This window comes from Boleophthalmus pectinirostris, unplaced genomic scaffold (genome assembly GCF_026225935.1).
Source record: "Boleophthalmus pectinirostris isolate CB_2022bp ecotype Guang Dong unplaced genomic scaffold, ASM2622593v1 HiC_scaffold_20, whole genome shotgun sequence".
Taxonomy (NCBI): domain Eukaryota; kingdom Metazoa; phylum Chordata; class Actinopteri; order Gobiiformes; family Gobiidae; genus Boleophthalmus; species Boleophthalmus pectinirostris.
Genome location: NW_026571153.1, coordinates 28,356,355 through 28,374,060, shown reverse-complemented (window position 1 = coordinate 28,374,060; position 17,706 = coordinate 28,356,355). Strand labels below are relative to the sequence as shown.

The 17,706-nt window shown below is 42.6% G+C and overlaps 1 protein-coding gene across 1 annotated transcript in view; it reads right to left on the bottom strand.

The window, feature by feature from the left end:
* LOC110174943 (polyunsaturated fatty acid lipoxygenase ALOX15B-like) overlaps window positions 1–17,706 on the bottom strand; it is a 123,568-nt gene that overhangs the window by 65,423 nt on the left and 40,439 nt on the right. The gene's annotated exons all lie outside the window — the stretch shown is intronic.

The window sequence follows — 17,706 nt, the reverse complement described above, 5'->3', positions numbered from 1 at the left end:
TTCACCAGTGCCAGTAGCTCCGGTTTGACATTTAAGTTGTAGGCGATTTTATATATATATATATATATATATATATATATATATATATATATATATATATATATATATATATATATATATATATTTTTTTTTTTTATATCTCACGTCGGGAGAAGAATTTCCAAGACACGAATGTGTTTTTACCTGTGCACTGCTGACTCTGTTCTACTGGCTCTTCGACCTCGTCCATTGTGTGACTGATGCTGCCAACGTTAACATGACGTTTACGTCGCTCTTACTGCCGCGTTCTGTTTGGGTTTCCGGCAATGAGTGGAATTACCGAAATAAAAAAAATAAATAAATGGGATGTAGCACAAAATGTGAAAACAGGAAAATACCGCCTTGTAATCCACTTATTTCAGCAAAGTAACTGTAATCCAATTACCACTCATTGAAACAGTAACTGTAACTGAATACAGTTACTCATAATTTGTACTCTGATTACGTAACTCTGGTACATGTAATCCATTACTACCCAACACTGACCGTGCGTTGCATCAGGAGATCGGGGAACGACTCGTGATGGACACGGAAAGTTTACAGCCACGGAGAATAAATATAAAACACTTTACCACATCAGACAGAAACATTACAAGAAGAACTTCTGAAGGAAAAGTGAAATGGTGACAAGCTTCATTAATGCTCCACAGATACAACTCATTATCACTATCACTATCATCATTTATATGTATAAACAGTGTTAAAAGTTTAGAGTTTAAATGTGAGAATACGCAGATTTTAGAGTTTAAATGTGAGAATACGCAGATTTTAGAGTTTAAATGTGAGAATACGCAGATTTTAGAGTTTAAATGTGAGAATACGCAGATTTTAGAGTTTAAATGTGAGAATACACAGAGTTTAGAGTTTAAATGTGAGAATACACAGAGTTTAGAGTTTAAATGTGAGAATACACAGAGTTTAGAGTTTAAATGTGAGAATACACAGAGGCTGGTGTCTCAGAAGCAGATATGTTGCCTCTGGTGTAAAATGAAGCTTTTAAAAGTACTCGCATATACAGCTCTGTCTACATCACGTGCTGCTGACACTCCTGGGGTAAGACTCCCTCTGTCCCAGAGCAAGATCTACTAGTGACCGCTCCAGGTACTGCAGCTCCCAGGAGCTCCGGTGAAAGACGGTCCCAGAAAGCATTCGCTATTGAACACAACACATTTTTCAGGAATTCAAGCTGCCTATGATTAACTGACAGGTCAGATTTTGTATGGATGTTTTGATGTCACATGGTGGGCAGGGCTAGGTCAGTATTCAGGAAGAAAAACTCTTTTTTGGCATTTCGATCCTCTGAGCAGAGGCCATTAAAAACAACACGTCATCTTTGAGTCATGTTCCAGATCTTATACTTGACCTCAGAAGTGAGTGGAACGGTCTCACATTTTCACAGATGGCGCTAAGGACCCAGACAACAATAATGTGGACTCTAATTTGATTTGTGAGGGTTTCTATTTTAAGGTGTCTTTAAAAAATCCCAGTGCTGTATTCAACAGTAAAGATCTGCAGGCACAATATCTCCAGGTAACACTGTGTTCAAGATGATACACTGTGTGATCTGTCACTGGTCCTCGCTCCAAAAGCATTTGAAATATAATCAACAACACCTCGAAGAGCAAAGCCAATAAGAAATGTTTTTGTATTGTGATGCTTATAATTGGACCAGGTTTGTGCTCTTGACACAAATGTGTGCTTTTCAGTTAATACTTCAAACCAGTCCAGAATCACTGCAGCTTAAGTCCAAAGGCCTTTCTGAATGACACATGGTGGCTGTTGATACATTAAATTGTTTTGGATGTTGAACTTGGAGATTTAATGTCAGACTGTTACGGGCCCCGGCCCTTTGATATTTGTTTAAAGTACTCCCGTTCTTCTGTAATTGTTTTTTTTGCGCGTGATGCTCCCGGTCCGCGAGCCCTGGACCCGGATGTGTGGGAGTACCTGACGCAGGACGGAGGCTGGCGTTGCAGCGCATTGACGATTGGCCGTTCATCCCTGCGCTCCCACCAATCCGCGGATGCCACCTGTGATAGCGGAGGATTGAAAAGGGACCATCTTCCTCCTGCTCGAGGCGGCTGGATTACTGCGGCCAGCTCGCCCCTTTTGTTTGATGTTTGGGTTGTCTCAGTTTGTTATATTGCCGGCTGTTGCCGTTGAGAGCCCCTCCTATTATTTTCACCTTAATTGCCTACACTGTTGCCTGTTTTTTTTTTGTTTAAAGGGGTTCGTACCATAATCGCAGGACTGATAGAGAAACGTATGCTGAAAAAATTGCATTGCAGTGTAGAACTTTGTTTTCTGAGTAAATTCAGTGTCTTCAGGCCAACACACACCGGGACGCTTTGACGCACAGCTAAATGCCGCCTCCAGTATTTTCTCGCCTGTGCACAGCGGCACAGTGCCTGAAAACACATGAGGCATTCTGCACTTCTGCAATGAGTACAGACATGTCGCTGCTCTGTGACCGACAAAAGGAGCTGTAAACCTGTAAAATGTGAGAGGCACAGAACTGTAGCAGAGACAGGGAAAGTCCTGGTGGTCAACTTGGCAGAACACCGGCTCCTCTCCCTCTTCAAACCTTTGTGGACAAACCACAAAGTCAGTGGTCCACAAAGTGGACAAACTGGACAAAGTGGACAAACTGCTCGGCATTCTCTCTTAAGTCCAAGATTAGTCCTGATTTAGACCTGGTTTAGTCCTGACCCACGTGTGTGTAAAAAAAAAAAAAAAACATGCAAAATTGACACACAAAAAAATGTAAAAAAATCAGCAAAATGGCGAGACCGCGAAAGGTGAACCGCGATATAGCGAGGAACGACTGTAGCCCACCTCCCACCTTCGGTAAGGTGTCCAGATTTTCACAAATGGAAATATGGTCACACCAGAACTGAAACAGGACTCAGTGTCAGGACAGGCTCGGAGGTGAGCACAGGAGTAAAGACCGGCTCAGCTCCGCACCTCACAGAGGAAAACGCGGCAATTGCCCGATTGCGCTTTGCGGACAAACTGCTAGGCCTTCTCTCTTAAGTCCAAGACAAGTCCTGGTTTAGACCTGGTTTAGTCCTGACCCACCCGCCCGTAATACACAATATGTGTTCATACGCTGTTAAAAAAAAAAAAAAGCAAGCAAAATTGCACAAAAAAAAAAATCTGTGAAACAGCGAGACTGCGGAAGGTGAACTGTAATATAGCGAAGAAAAAAAACAAACATCAATATTCAGGAATGTCCTCATGGCTGAAGTGGTTAACGGAAAGCTGGAGACCAACAAAATGGTGACGATCCTCTTCTCAGAGTTTGAGGTTTGTCTGCAGACCATCAACACCAAACTAACAGAAGTCTTGGACTGCAGGAGGCAATCATTTTGACAGATAGTCTGGGAAATAAAAGAATGGATTCAGAAGGAACAAGAGGTATGTTTAAAATCATTGCTGTGTAAATGCTATTTTCTGCCGTCACTTTAAGAGCTCATCTGTGCGTCGTTCACACACTTGAACAGCTAAATGCATCCATCTAAGTGTAATCCTCACATTAATGTACATTTTGCATCCATAGCTATCTTAAGTGCTTCAAATCTGTGTTGTAGTGTTATGTTTATAAGTTTTAAGATACCTATACATTTTCACCAATACAGCAAATGTTTAGTTGAGAGATAAGAAAATCAGGTCAGATTTTTTATTGTCAGGGTCAGAATACTGGAAACAGAATTCAAGAAAAGTGTTGGCAGTGCCTGAACAGCAAATGGAGCTGCTACAAACCAACAAAAGAAAGAGGCTGAGGTAACTGTTTGTTTTGGTAAGAGGAAGCGTGATCCTGTCGCTCTCTCTTGACTTCTCACGTGGTAACCACTCAAACTACCACAGCAAGGATCCTGCTTGAACATTGACTTTGACTATACTGACTGCTCAGTAGGACTAAGGGTGAATTACTGTGCACAAACTGAATGTAAACATGGATTGCCAGCTGTTAAGTTGTAAACAAAATGTTAATTTTTAATTCCAATCTGGGGCAACAGTTGTTTGTTTACAGCATATATTTCTTCAGATTGAGTTTTGTAGTGGAATGTCTAATGTGTTTTAAAAGTTATGATGGCACTTTTTACATGTTTTTTTTGTTTGTTTGTTTTTTAATGTGATCCAAATATCAGTTCAAGGAAATGTTTCATTGTTTGGCTTTGGCTGTGATTTGCTTCTCTCCGCGTTCGAGGAGGCGTGACCCGACTTTGTGTCTTTGTGTGGGATTTTGAAGCCGCCGCGCTCCTTGTGTGTGTGATGTCAGTGTTAGATCGTAACCACCAAACATCAACACCACAAAGCTCAGGAACTAGTGAAAATAATGAGACGACTTTATTCCTCACCTTTCGTAAAGCTGTACATTTAGACTACAGCATCTCATTTATATTACCCATAGAAATTGTCCTCCTCCGCAAATTATGACAGCAGGGAAAGCCTCTTGAATCCCGAGTTCGGATTCCCAAGATATTTGTGAGGTCTCAAACCAGAATCCATCCTGACATGGCCCCGTTGGCGAGACAGGGCCAGGCAGGTGGTGGCACGTTTGCACTGAAGTTTCTGCTGAAGACAAAGGTGAAGCTCCTAAACAACTCAAACCAAACATGTTGACACCTATAGATGCACCTCAGCCTATTTTAGTGTCAATCTGAGCTATTTTGTTAGTGAAAAACGTGCAGAGGAAAAAGCGTTTAGTGATCTCAGTGAGAACCGTTCCAGATTGATAATGTGTAGAACTCCATTCAGAGTGACACGCATATGAATCTGGCGTGAGGTGAGTGGTGAAGTTCTCTTAAAGGTTGTATAGAGGATTTTCCAAGGAACGAGAAATCCAGCGACTGTTTGTCCTTTTTCAAATGTTGCGCATGTGTGAAACCACCCCCCCTCTCCTACAGCTCCTACGTAGAAACGCCTCCTCCCTCCTCCTCCTTACGCCAGAAACAGGTTTGTTTACAGCCGGTGCTGCACATGACTTGTAAACAACAACTCCAGTGTTGGTTAGGCAAGACGGAGAAGTGAGGAGCGGGGGGAGAAGTGAGGAGCGGGGGGAGCGGGTGTGCGGACATTTCGTGCGCGGACGAGAAGTGAGGAGCAGGAAGAAGAGCGGAGCAGGGAGAGGGGAGAGGAGAGTGGAGCGGTGCGCGGAGATTCCGTGCCCGGAGAAGTGAGGAGCAGGGAGAAGAACGGAACGGGCAGCGGGGAGAGGAGTAGAGAGGGGTGCAGAGAAGGTTGCGCAGAGATTCAGTGCGAATGAACTAGCTACAACACGCAGCAGCAAGCGGACTCTTTCTTTGCCTTGAAAATTAGGTTTTCAGACATAGGATATCGCTTTCGTGTCCTGAAAAACGTTTGTCTAACTCTTGGAAATAAAGTATGTTTTCATAATAAGCAGAAGTTTCCTGTCCAGGAGTAATTTGTGGACCAGTGCGTCAGTCTTTAGACCCTGCGTCTGCTTCAGTCGCGCCATCGCTGGAATGAATCTCCAAGAATCAATCACCTTTAGTTTGGCTTCGTTGCTTTCCCCTTGTCTTCTTCTTTCAGCGACCTCAAGAACGGACTTTCTTTTGCGGCTAACTGCTCCTGGATTCTTGTCTGCCATTGCAACAAACTTTGTGCGAACTGCGAGGAAGATATAGGTCAAAAAAAGCCGCTAAGAACTGTTGCGTTGGTGGAGTAAACAGCGTCTGTGCGTCTTGCGTCTGTGGACTGCGTGACAGACGTACGTTAACCACGTAACGGCAGCACGCCGTCAAGTCAGTTACGCTAGAAACGTAGGGAGTTTGATTGACAGCCTGTCAGCTAACAGATAACGAGGCAGTGTCGTTATCTATTGGCAAATGTTTAGCCCCACCACGTCCAGAGTTGATGAATTTTTATTCTCTTTTTTTTGGTCATCATAATTACAAGGCTACTGCACCTCTATAATGCTATCATTGACAACTTGAAACCAAAAAAATCCTCCATACAACCTTTAACGGGACATATGTTATGGCTGAGCAATGGAGGGACCCAAAAATGGACAGCAGACCAGATAAAAAAATGATAAAGAGAATTTATTTTACAAAAATGCACAGCAGGGCCGGAGCAGGGCCGGAGCAGGGCCGGAGCAGGGCCGGAGCAGGGCCGGAGCAGGGCCGGAGCAGGGCTGGGTTTCAGGCAGGAGATTACAAGGAACACTGGAGAGCAAGAGCGCAGGTACCTCAAAATATCAAAGAAAGGTAAGTAGAAAAACATGGTAACAAGGAGCCAAGAGGTTCACCGTGCGTAGGACGAAAACAATCTGGCAGGTCTCACAGGTGAGACACACACACACACAGGGAAAGGAGGGAGGGGAGCACCAGTCAATATATTTGCTTTTGGTCACATTTGTAGTTTGTTTTCCAAATGCCTACATCTGAAAAACAGGTTTAGTAGCATGGTAATAAAAGCAAATATAAAGTGTGTTTGCAGGTCAGGTACACAGCCACGCCCCCTTCAGAGCCCTGAGCCCTGCCTGCGGTCAGTTGAACATGCTCTCTACAAACACATCCCACTGACCACACAGGATGTGAGCTCAGGGTTCCACAGGAGACTCACCTGCTCAGGTCTGACTTCTGCTTCCTGACCAGTTTAAACAAACAACTGACAACAAAACAGAAGATTGTTACGGCACGACCCAGTCCAGGTGTTAGGGCTAACCTGTGTGTGTGTGTGTGTGTGTGTGTGTGCCTGTGTGTCTGTGAGACTTAGACTGTGGCCACACCCACAAACACCTCATCTTCACCTCAGTCCCTCCCTTGGCTCCTCCCTCACTCTCCAACTCGGCCCCTCCCTCGCTTTCCTCCTCGGCCTCTCCTTCGGCCCCTCCCTCGATCCCTCGACGCAGGTGCACCAGTGCGCTCCACACTGGGCCCCTCCCTCGACGCAGGTGCACCAGTGTTCTCCACACTGGGCCCCTCCCTCGACGCAGGTGCACCAGTGTGCTCCACACTGGGCCCCTCCCTCGACGCAGGTGCACCAGTGTGCTCCACACTGGGCCCCTCCCTCGCTCTCCCACTCAGTCCCTCGCTGAACCAGAGGTGCTCCTTGATGTCGTCCATGGATATCCGGGTGTCGGGGTCTTTGTCCATCATCCTAATTAATAAATCTTTACATTCTAAAAACAGAACAGAGTTTAGAATTAGAACTGTTGTATCACACTGTGTGGGTAGAAGGTTTTTCTAATTCACTGAAAATGTCCTTCAACACTGTGACAGAACTCTGAGCAGCAGAACAGACAAAATGTGTCTCTGTCTTTGTTTTTTTTTGGCCTTTTTTTTTTCTTCATGGGGCCATTTTCTAACTCAGTTGTGTTTTGTTTCATTCACACATGTTTAACACTGAAACCTGCATATTTAGGCTGAGTTCTTCTCTCACGGAAAACACCACCTTGTGATGTCATGTGGTAATACAGGAAGTACTCTATTGTGTTTTACAACTTCATACACCTACACTAGAATCATTTGCATCATTTTGTCTTGGAGTTGCTGATCTCTAGAGATCTAAAGGTAAAAGGCAAGGCAAGTTTATTTGTATAACACAATTCGTACACAAAGTAATTCAAAGTGCTTTACAGAATAAGAAATACATTAAAATCATAATAAAAACAAATCAAAACATAAATAATCATGAAGATTAAAATTAAAAAAGAGAGACATAAATTGGAGAGAAGAGTGCGGAATGAAAACCTTTCAGTTAAGGTAGCCATTAACTTGAAGTACACACTTCATGACATCACAAGGTGGAACAGAGCATACTGAGCTTTGGAGATGTAGACAGAATAATAATAAAGGTTTACTCAAACATGTGTGGATGAAACAAAAGTCATTAGTTGTCATTCACACTCATACAGTGTTTCAGTCCTTCTAAACAGTTCGAGTGTTGTGTTGTCGTGTGCGTCACCTGTGGAACATAAAGTGGGACACGTACCGTCCGTGAGCCCCTCCCTCATGTGGGGCAGGTAGTCGGACGTGATCTGGACCTTACTGTTAAACGGCCTTACGCTGTGCAGCATCACGTACAAGACCAGGCCCAGCTGCCACACTGTGTAGGAGGACGCCCTGCACCACCCCGTCCTGAACCACTCTGGAGCCATGTACAAGGGAGTCCCTGCAACACAACACACAAATACTACACATCTGACCAACACGACACACAAATACTACACATCTGACTAATACAACACACAAATACTACACATCTGACACAACACAACACACAAATACTACACATCTGACTAATACAACACACAAATACTACACATCTGACACAATCTGACACACACACAAATACTACACATCTGACCAACACGACACACAAATACTACACATCTGACCAACAGAACACACAAATACTACACATCTGACAACACAACACACAAATACACAAATACACACATCTGACAACACGACACACAAATACTACACATCTGACCAACACACACACACAATACTACACATCTGACCAACACGACACACAAATACTACACATCTGACCAACACAACACACAAATACTACACATCTGACCAACACGACACACAAATACTACACATCTGACTAATACAACACACAAATACTACACATCTGACCAACACGACACACAAATACTACACATCTGACCAACACAACACACAAATACTACACATCTGACCAACAGAACACACAAATACTACACATCTGACTAATACAACACACAAATACTACACATCTGACCAACACAACACACAAATACTACACATCTGACCAACACGACACACAAATACTACACATCTGACACACAAATACTACACATCTGACCAACACACACACAAATACTACACATCTGACCAACACGACACACAAATACTACACATCTGACCAACACGACACACAAATACTACACATCTGACAAACAAATACTACACATCTACAACACACAAATACTACACATCTGACCAACACAACACACAAATACTACACATCTGACCAACACAACACACAAATACTACACATCTGACCAACACGACACACAAATACTACACATCTGACTAATACAACACACAAATACTACACATCTGACCAACACGACACACAAATACTACACATCTGACTAATACAACACACAAATACTACACATCTGACAACACAACACACAAATACTACACATCTGACTAACACAACACACAAATACTACACATCTGACTAATACAACACACAAATACTACACATCTGACCAACACGACACACAAATACTACACATCTGACCAACACGACACACAAATACTACACATCTGACCAACACGACACACAAATACTACACATCTGACCAACACGACACACAAATACTACACATCTGACCAACACACAAATACTACACATCTGACCAACACGACACACAAATACTACACATCTGACCAACACGACACACAACACACAAATACTACACATCTGACTAATACAACACACAAATACTACACATCTGACCAACACAACACACAAATACTACACATCTGACCAACACAACACACAAATACTACACATCTGACCAACACACACACAATACTACACATCTGACACACACCAACACGACACACAAATACTACACATCTGACCAACACGACACACAAATACTACACATCTGACTACACATCTGACCAACACACGACACACAAATACTACACATCTGACCAACACGACACACAAATACTACACATCTGACCAACACGACACACAAATACTACACATCTGACCAACACGACACACAAAATACTACATGTTACATCACACATTTCACCAACACAAATCTTACCAAAACCAAAATGACAATAACCTGTGTTTTCAACTTAACAGCTCTATTTTACATTTCATACGAATTAACTGGCAAAAAAAAAATAAAATAAAATAAAACAATAATAATAATACTAATACTACTACTACTACTACTACTACTAATAATAATAATAAAATAAATGCAATTGCGCCAGGGGCCAGCCCTGACCAAAAAGTCCAGGGCCGACTTCTTCTGCCAGTCCAGCCCTGGGTAACATCATTATAACATGATTTAAACTCAGTTTTGTGTAATATAAAACCTTTAAACAAACTGAAATGTAGACTTCAGAAACTGAATTTCAGAATGAAAATAAATCAAACATTTAAAATTGTAAATCTGAGGAAGCAAATTCTCTTTCATATTAAACTCCAACATGCTGCTCTAAGACAGTAATGCAGTGGCGCCATCTAGTGTGTAGTATCACAAACACCTGTGCTGCAGTCAAGTTATCAGTATTCACACAACAATAAGAATTCAAGACAAACTTAAAGGTGGTCTATGTAACTTTTCTAATGTGCAGTACAGTATCTCCAAATAGATAGAGTTTACTTACTCTCAGTATTAAAGGTCGTATATTACGCTAAATGGACTCTAGTGAGCTTTAAGTCATCTTATAATGCTGTTACCTCATCAATAGAAAAAAGAAAAAAAAAAGAAATGTGTGAAAGAAACAAAACACAACTCCAGACCTAGTTTAGTCCTGGTTTAGTCCTGGTTCAGTCCATATACGGTGCAAAAGTTCAGCATGTTCACAGTTATTTTGGTGAGAGTAACTTAAACGTGCTGCAATAGTCATGTAATTCCTTACATTTTAAATGCAATAATATTGTAATGTAACAAATGACTTTGAAATGACAGTAACAAGTCTTAAATAACACATTGCAGTTTTAAAGTAACCTGCCCAACAGTGGACATGGTCCAAATCTTCACCAGACTCACTTAAATGAGGCACAATTGTTGCTTATGTTGAAGGTGCTTTGTGTTCCACAGTGTGACTTTCACTACCGAGGACCACGACACAACAATAGAATATGATAAGATATTTAATGACGGTGGATAGATATGATGTCTGGGGAGAGACTCAGAGTGGAGGGGTCTTCAATCCAAAACAGAGCCCTGCAGTCCAGCGGGCCTCCTGCAGGACCCGACACAGAACAGTGCAGTGCAGGACACATTCTGAAATCTCACTGCGACGCGGGTGGGAGCAGGACTGCACAACACGGGAACGGGCAGGTGGAATGATAAACTGCAGTCCTGTCTGCTAAATTAAATGTATGATAGGCACACATGAATCATTTGTATATTTTACTTTACACTCACATCATTTGTGCTATATATTTTATTTGGCATCAATAAACATTTTAAGCAGCCTAAACTTTCTGTGGCCTAATCTCATGCACATTTTAGACAATTAGACAATTTAGAACACCAGAATGATTTATTTAATTTGCACAAAAATATAGTGGATTGCATCTAGTATTAACGGGGTATGTGGGGATAGGCCTGTAATGATAACAGAATAACCCGCGACACATGATCCTGTTTCACTATGAGGGAGTCTCTGTCCTGTCTGGTATCGTGTCGGTGTCTTGTGGGATTTCAGTGGATTTCGGGCTCTCCCGGGGGCTAGTGGTGTCGCTCGAATGGGTTTGGGTTTATCGGCTGTTGGGGTTTGAGACATTTCTTCTCGTCATTTGTGCGCTCGCTGCATTTGACACATGGGGCTGTTGAGACATATATCCTGCTCACCAGTGTTGATTCGGCATCGTGACTTGTTTTGGCTTCATGTTCACCGGACAGTGACGATTCCAGCACACAGGCTACGTGCGCATCCACTGTGTTGATAAACACGGCGCACGTTGGTTCAAGCGTCATTACACTTGTTAAACGAGAGGTGTCAGAGCGATAGAAGCTTCTAACATTCAGTCTCTTTGAGAGCAAGAGAGAGCGCCGAAAACAAACAAACATGCAAATAAAATTTATCATGGCCGGAAAAGTTATCGAGCTCATTAGAAGTTTTCATACGATTAATTGATTTATTCATTATCGTTACAGGCCTATCTGGGGATGATAATATTGCTGAGCTCTGGGTGAAGCATTTTGGGGAAATTTTTAACTGTGTTGAGAGTGCTGCTTTTAAAATTGATATTTTTTTATAATGATGGAGTGATTATTTGACCAGATGAAGTGTACCATGCGGATTGGGAAGTTGGCAGTGAATAAAGCCTCTGGTCCTGACCAAATCACTGCTGAGCATCTGACGTACGCTTGCTATAGACTCTCAGTGCTATGTGCCTTGTGTTTTTTCTGGCCTGACAGCACATGGGATATTGCCTGAATCATTGTTAGCTGTACTATTAGTACCAGTTATTAAAGATAAAACCTGCAAAGTATCAAGCACAGACAACTAGACCTATCGCATTAGCTAGTATAATATCCAAAGTCTTAGCGGATCCTGTTGGACAGGCTCCAGGAATATGTGGTAACGACTGACAGACAATTTAGTTTTAAACATAAACACGGCACAGATCTGTATATATGCAGTAAAAGAACTTATCTCGAAATATAAGAAGAACTCAACATTATTTATGTGTTTTCTAGATGCGTCCAAGGTGTTTGACCACGTTAATCAACTGAAAACTGTTTATTAAATTGTACGAGCGAGGGGTTCCTTTATATTTAATGCTTATCGTGCAGTATTGGTATTCCCATCAAACCATGCAGGTTAGATGGGGCAATGCATTTTCAATCAATCAATCAATCAATCAAACTTTATTTATAAAGCGCTTTTCATACAAAAATGTAACACCAAGTGCTTTAGAGTGATGAAAAACAATCCCACATTTCCATCCGCCCACCCACTTACCCAACCCCCACACCCCCAACCCAACACTTCCAAACAACCCAGACACACACACACACACACACAAACATGCTCAAATACATAAAAAAATAAAATAAAATAAAAAAATAACATGCTAAAATACATAAAACCACACATAGTACAATGTGAGGCTGAATACAGGCGAACCAGTTGAGAAAGCACCATCAGAGGAGCCGTCTGCACCAGGAGCAGAGAGACGTCCACCACCACCAGGAACCACCACAGGAGCCAGGGGAGAGATGAAGCCCAGGCACCTGAGGCCCAAGCACCAACCCTCCACCAGGAGCCCACAGGACAGACCCAGCAGCCACAGCTGACCTCCACTCCCGATGCAGAGGCTCCTACAGAGGAAACACTGGAAATCCTTAAAAAAAATGCCTAAAATAAATAAATATAATGAAATTAATACAATAGAAACAAGTAAAAGTATAAGATTTCAATCAAAAGCTAAGCTAAAAAGGTGGGTCTTGAGCCTGCTCTTAAAAACATCAACGTTCTCTGCAGCCCTGAACTCCTCCGGCTGCAGTTCCATAAACGGGGACAGGAAAGACGCCTCTCTGTGAGTGTGTGTCCACATATACATACACACACTTGCACATATACATACATATGTATATATATCCCCATACATGCATTCACATACACATATACACACACTATATATAAATATACATATACATACACATACATACATATACACCTATACATACACACATACACATATATATATATATATATATACACACACACACACACACACCATATACATCTACATATACACATACATATGCACACTTACATACATATACATAAACAGCTAAATAAACATAGTACAATCATAATAATAGCTCTACTTTTCAGATCAGAGACAACACAGTTCCACTATTCCAGTGATTCTCAACCACTGTGCCGCGGCACACTAGTGTGCCGTGAGAGATCGTCAGGTGTGCCGTGAGAAATTATCCAATATCACTTTTTTTTAAAAATAAAAATGTATTAATTATTACATGCAAATATTATGTCATTGTCGAGTGTCCGTGCTGTAGTACAGTGTAGTATATAATGACTGGCAGAGTGATCTAATATTCGTCCGGGTGGCGACAGGCAGCTAATTGCTTTAAAACAGTGGTGCTCAATATGTCGATCCCGATCTACCAGTCGATCGCCAAGGTCGTGTGGGTAGATCGCCGTGTCTCGTCTTGGACTCGCGTTTGGACTCGGTCTTGTCTCTCACTCAAGGTCTGACACTCGACAAGTGCGATCATATTTCATTACGGCCGCTGCTGTTGGTAATAAACTTGTACAGGTGTGCCAGAGCGTGTGGGGCGTCTCAGTGCAGCCTGTGCGCTCATTTGAAACCCGCGGAGACTCTACGGCACATCACAAACACACACGCTCCCTATGCACGGCTCGTCTGCAACAGCGTGTGCCCTCGTGTACCAGCGTGCATCACAGGGCAGGTTCAACTTCCTAAACATCCTACCTGTCCATCTGCCTCACGTCAGCACGCCGCCCCTCGCCTTTTCACGCTCTCACCTTCCTGCGTACAGCGAACACAAGCCCCTCCCACAGTGCGGCTGATTAGAAGAGCAAGACAAAACGTGAAGCAAAAACGAGTCTAAATTTGTGTTCCAGTGTTGGCACAAAGCAGGTCTACAGCATAGAGCAGATCTACAGAACAGACCTACTGTCACATTTGGCTGAAGTTTGCCTAATAAAAGTGCACAAATGCATCTGTGTTTGTCACGATGTGAGTTTGGTTTGGTAAACGTGCAGAGGCTGGTAAATATCACTGTGAAACCAGAAAAGAATGAAACTCCAGTTTGGAACTTTAAAAAACAGGTTTAAAAATCTTCCTTCACTTTTTTCACAGTTTTGTGTAAAGTGCCAGAGGAAGTTCTCTTAAAGAAGGGGTTCTCAAACTGTGGGGGAGGGTCCAAAAAAGGGGCACAGAGTGTTTCAGTGCAGTTTGTTTGGTTTTGTATTAGGTAGATCTTTATGACTTGGTCATTTTGTAAGTAGATCACATGCTGAAAAAGTGTGAGCACCCCTGCTTTAAAAGAATTAGTAACGCATGTGCGTGGTGACAGTCATGGAAAAGTTTTTAAAATGGACGAATGCAAACTCCGAAATGGGCCCTGGACAAGATTCTGACCCGGAAGAAGAGCTTTTCAAGCTTAACTGCTATAAAAACTAAAAACAGAGAGAGACTGAGAGCTGTTGATGAAAAGCTTTGTGTGTGTCTTTCTTCTATTCCTGCCAGGATATCAGCTTTGTGTTCATCTAAACAGGCGCAGGTCTCACACTGAGTAAGTAGAAATTAATGTAGAAATTATATTGTAATTAAATAGACTATATAGTGTCATTTTTGTAACATTTTGGTTAGTGGTGTGCCGCAAGATTTTTCCAATGTAAAAAACGTGCCGTGGCTCAAAAAAGGTTGAGAAACACTGCACTATTCATACATTCAGCCCTCCACAATTCTGAATTACAAAACACACAAAATTACAACTATTCCAACAATATTACCCCCGAGTGAAAATGAAAAGTCTGAGCATTTTATGGAAACTAAGCATCCACATTCCTGAGATGAGAAACTGTGGGAGTGAGTTCAGGTAGGGTTAGGGGTTAGCGTTAATTTAGGAGTTAGGGCAAGGGGTAAGATGCATTTATGGGACATGGCATGTGCAGGGCTCAGTGTGGCAGGGATGCGGAGAGGTGTGGCATAAGCGCGAGCGAGGGCCGATCATTGCCGCTTGCGCCTATATTTTAGATTAGTTTTTACTTCACATTTGGTGTTGCTTCTAATCAGCATGACCAAGCTGATGTGCGCTATACTCGGGGAGGAGTGATAGTGTGAAAAGGTGAGGAGCGGCGCTGAAGTGAGGCAGATGAACAGGTAGGAGGTTTTAAAAAGTTGAACCTGCCCTGTGATACACACTGGTACACGAGGACACACTCTGTTGTGGACAAGCTGTGTGCTGGAAGTGTGTGTGTTTGTGATGTGCTGCCCAGTATCCACATGTCCCAGATGAGGACACAAGCTGTTTGAAGCACCAGTACCATAACCGCCCCCTAAAACTTTTCATTGAATCTACACAATTTACATAGGGTGACTGTTTTGGCTTCTAAATGGTGAATTTCGCCGAAAGGTGAGAGATTTTCATGCCTGATCTCCAGCTTTAACGTTCAGACTGCAGCCTGAAGTGACCCAAATCTGATTTTTTGGCCCCTATGCTCTCTGATCTTTTAACAGGAAAGATGCTTTGTACCAGGTTGTAGCACCAGTGCTGATTTCCACCTGTCGTCCATGGACAGATTCATTGATAGATTCTTTCTGGAGACCTGTGTAGCATGTTTTGGGTTGATGGGGGAAACCAGAGGAAACCCATCCAGACACAGGGACAAACATGTAAACTCCACACAGAAAGGCCTGGGTGACCCCTGGATTGGAACCTTTTTGCTGTGAGGCATGAGTGCTAGCCACTCAGCCACCGTGCCATTAAGAGACAAATCTGAACTCAAATAGTGAGCTGTGAGAGCCATACCTGAGCTAGTGCTTCTAAGTAAGGATATCAAATAGAGACATATTTGAAAGCAGCACAATATATCTCATTTTTCTCTTAGCTGAGATCAAGAACAGAGACGCTGTGAGAGAATTTAGAGAATTCATCCAACGCTCAATGTGAGACTTATTTCTCAGGAGAGACATTTGAGAAGAATGAGGAAACCACTTTGGTCTCGATTAGTGCTCATTTATATCTCGGAGATGTAAATGTGACATAAATGAGATCACACCTTCAATTTTGCTTTGCTATGGGTGGTTCCCAGGACAAGACACCAACACAAAAACAGAGTAATGTAGTGTGTTGAGTTCACTGTGGTACGATGCAGCCCACACATGATAGTTTCACTCTAAAACCACCAGATGACCACTGATGAAGCATTCTCTACATTGAACCACTCCTGGATGAATGAAGGGATACACCATGTAACAAACGGCCTGTTCGTTACTATAGGAATATTCTACATGTGCACTTTCATTCACTTTGCACTTTATATATTTACATTGCACCTTTATAGCACGCAGCACTTACAACATACACTTATTTGCACATATAAAAAATTGCACACGTTTGTATTGTTTTAAAAATATTTATTGAAAACTTTTATCAGGTGTTACGTGGTCGCTGGTCTGCGTAGACATACCAGGACATTACAGTTGGGATCGTACAATATATGTGTTGTGTTTTTAAATTAGTTGTGTCTTGTGTGTGTGTTGTGTGGATATTTTAGAGTGTGAAAGTGGTATGTGCATGTGTGTGGTATCTATCAGTGATTTTACTTACCTGTGTCTTGTGTCCAGAAGTCTGACTAAAAGATTCTCCGGGGACCAGACACCACTTGTGAGGCGAGGCAAGGTAAATCCTTTATTGTCTCCCATGGGAGAAATTTGTCTTGGGACAGGGGGTAACATGCTTAATCAAAAAACAGGACAACACAACACAAAGCACCACATAAACAAACACCATAGAGCAGAAATAGATACGAAACCAAGTATGACCACGAGTGATGCACCAACAGGACCTTTAAATTATTCTTAACAGGCAAGCCCTTGCATTCTATCCATCCATCCATTTTCTTCCGCTTATCCAGGGCCGGGTCGGGGGGGCAGCAGTCTAAGCAGGGACTCCCAGACTTCCTTCAACCCAGACACGTCCTACAGCTCCTCCGGGGTAACCCCGCGGCATTCCCAGGCCAGTCGAGAGACATAGTCCCTGCAGCGTGTCCTGGGTCTTCCTTCCGGTGGGACATGCCCGGAACACCTCCCGAGGGAGACGCCCAGGTCTTTGCATTCTTCTGTTCAATTAATAATTGCACATTCCCTAAACCTATGTGCAGTTTTGATTCCCTGAGCCTTTTACATTTATGTTTTAACTGC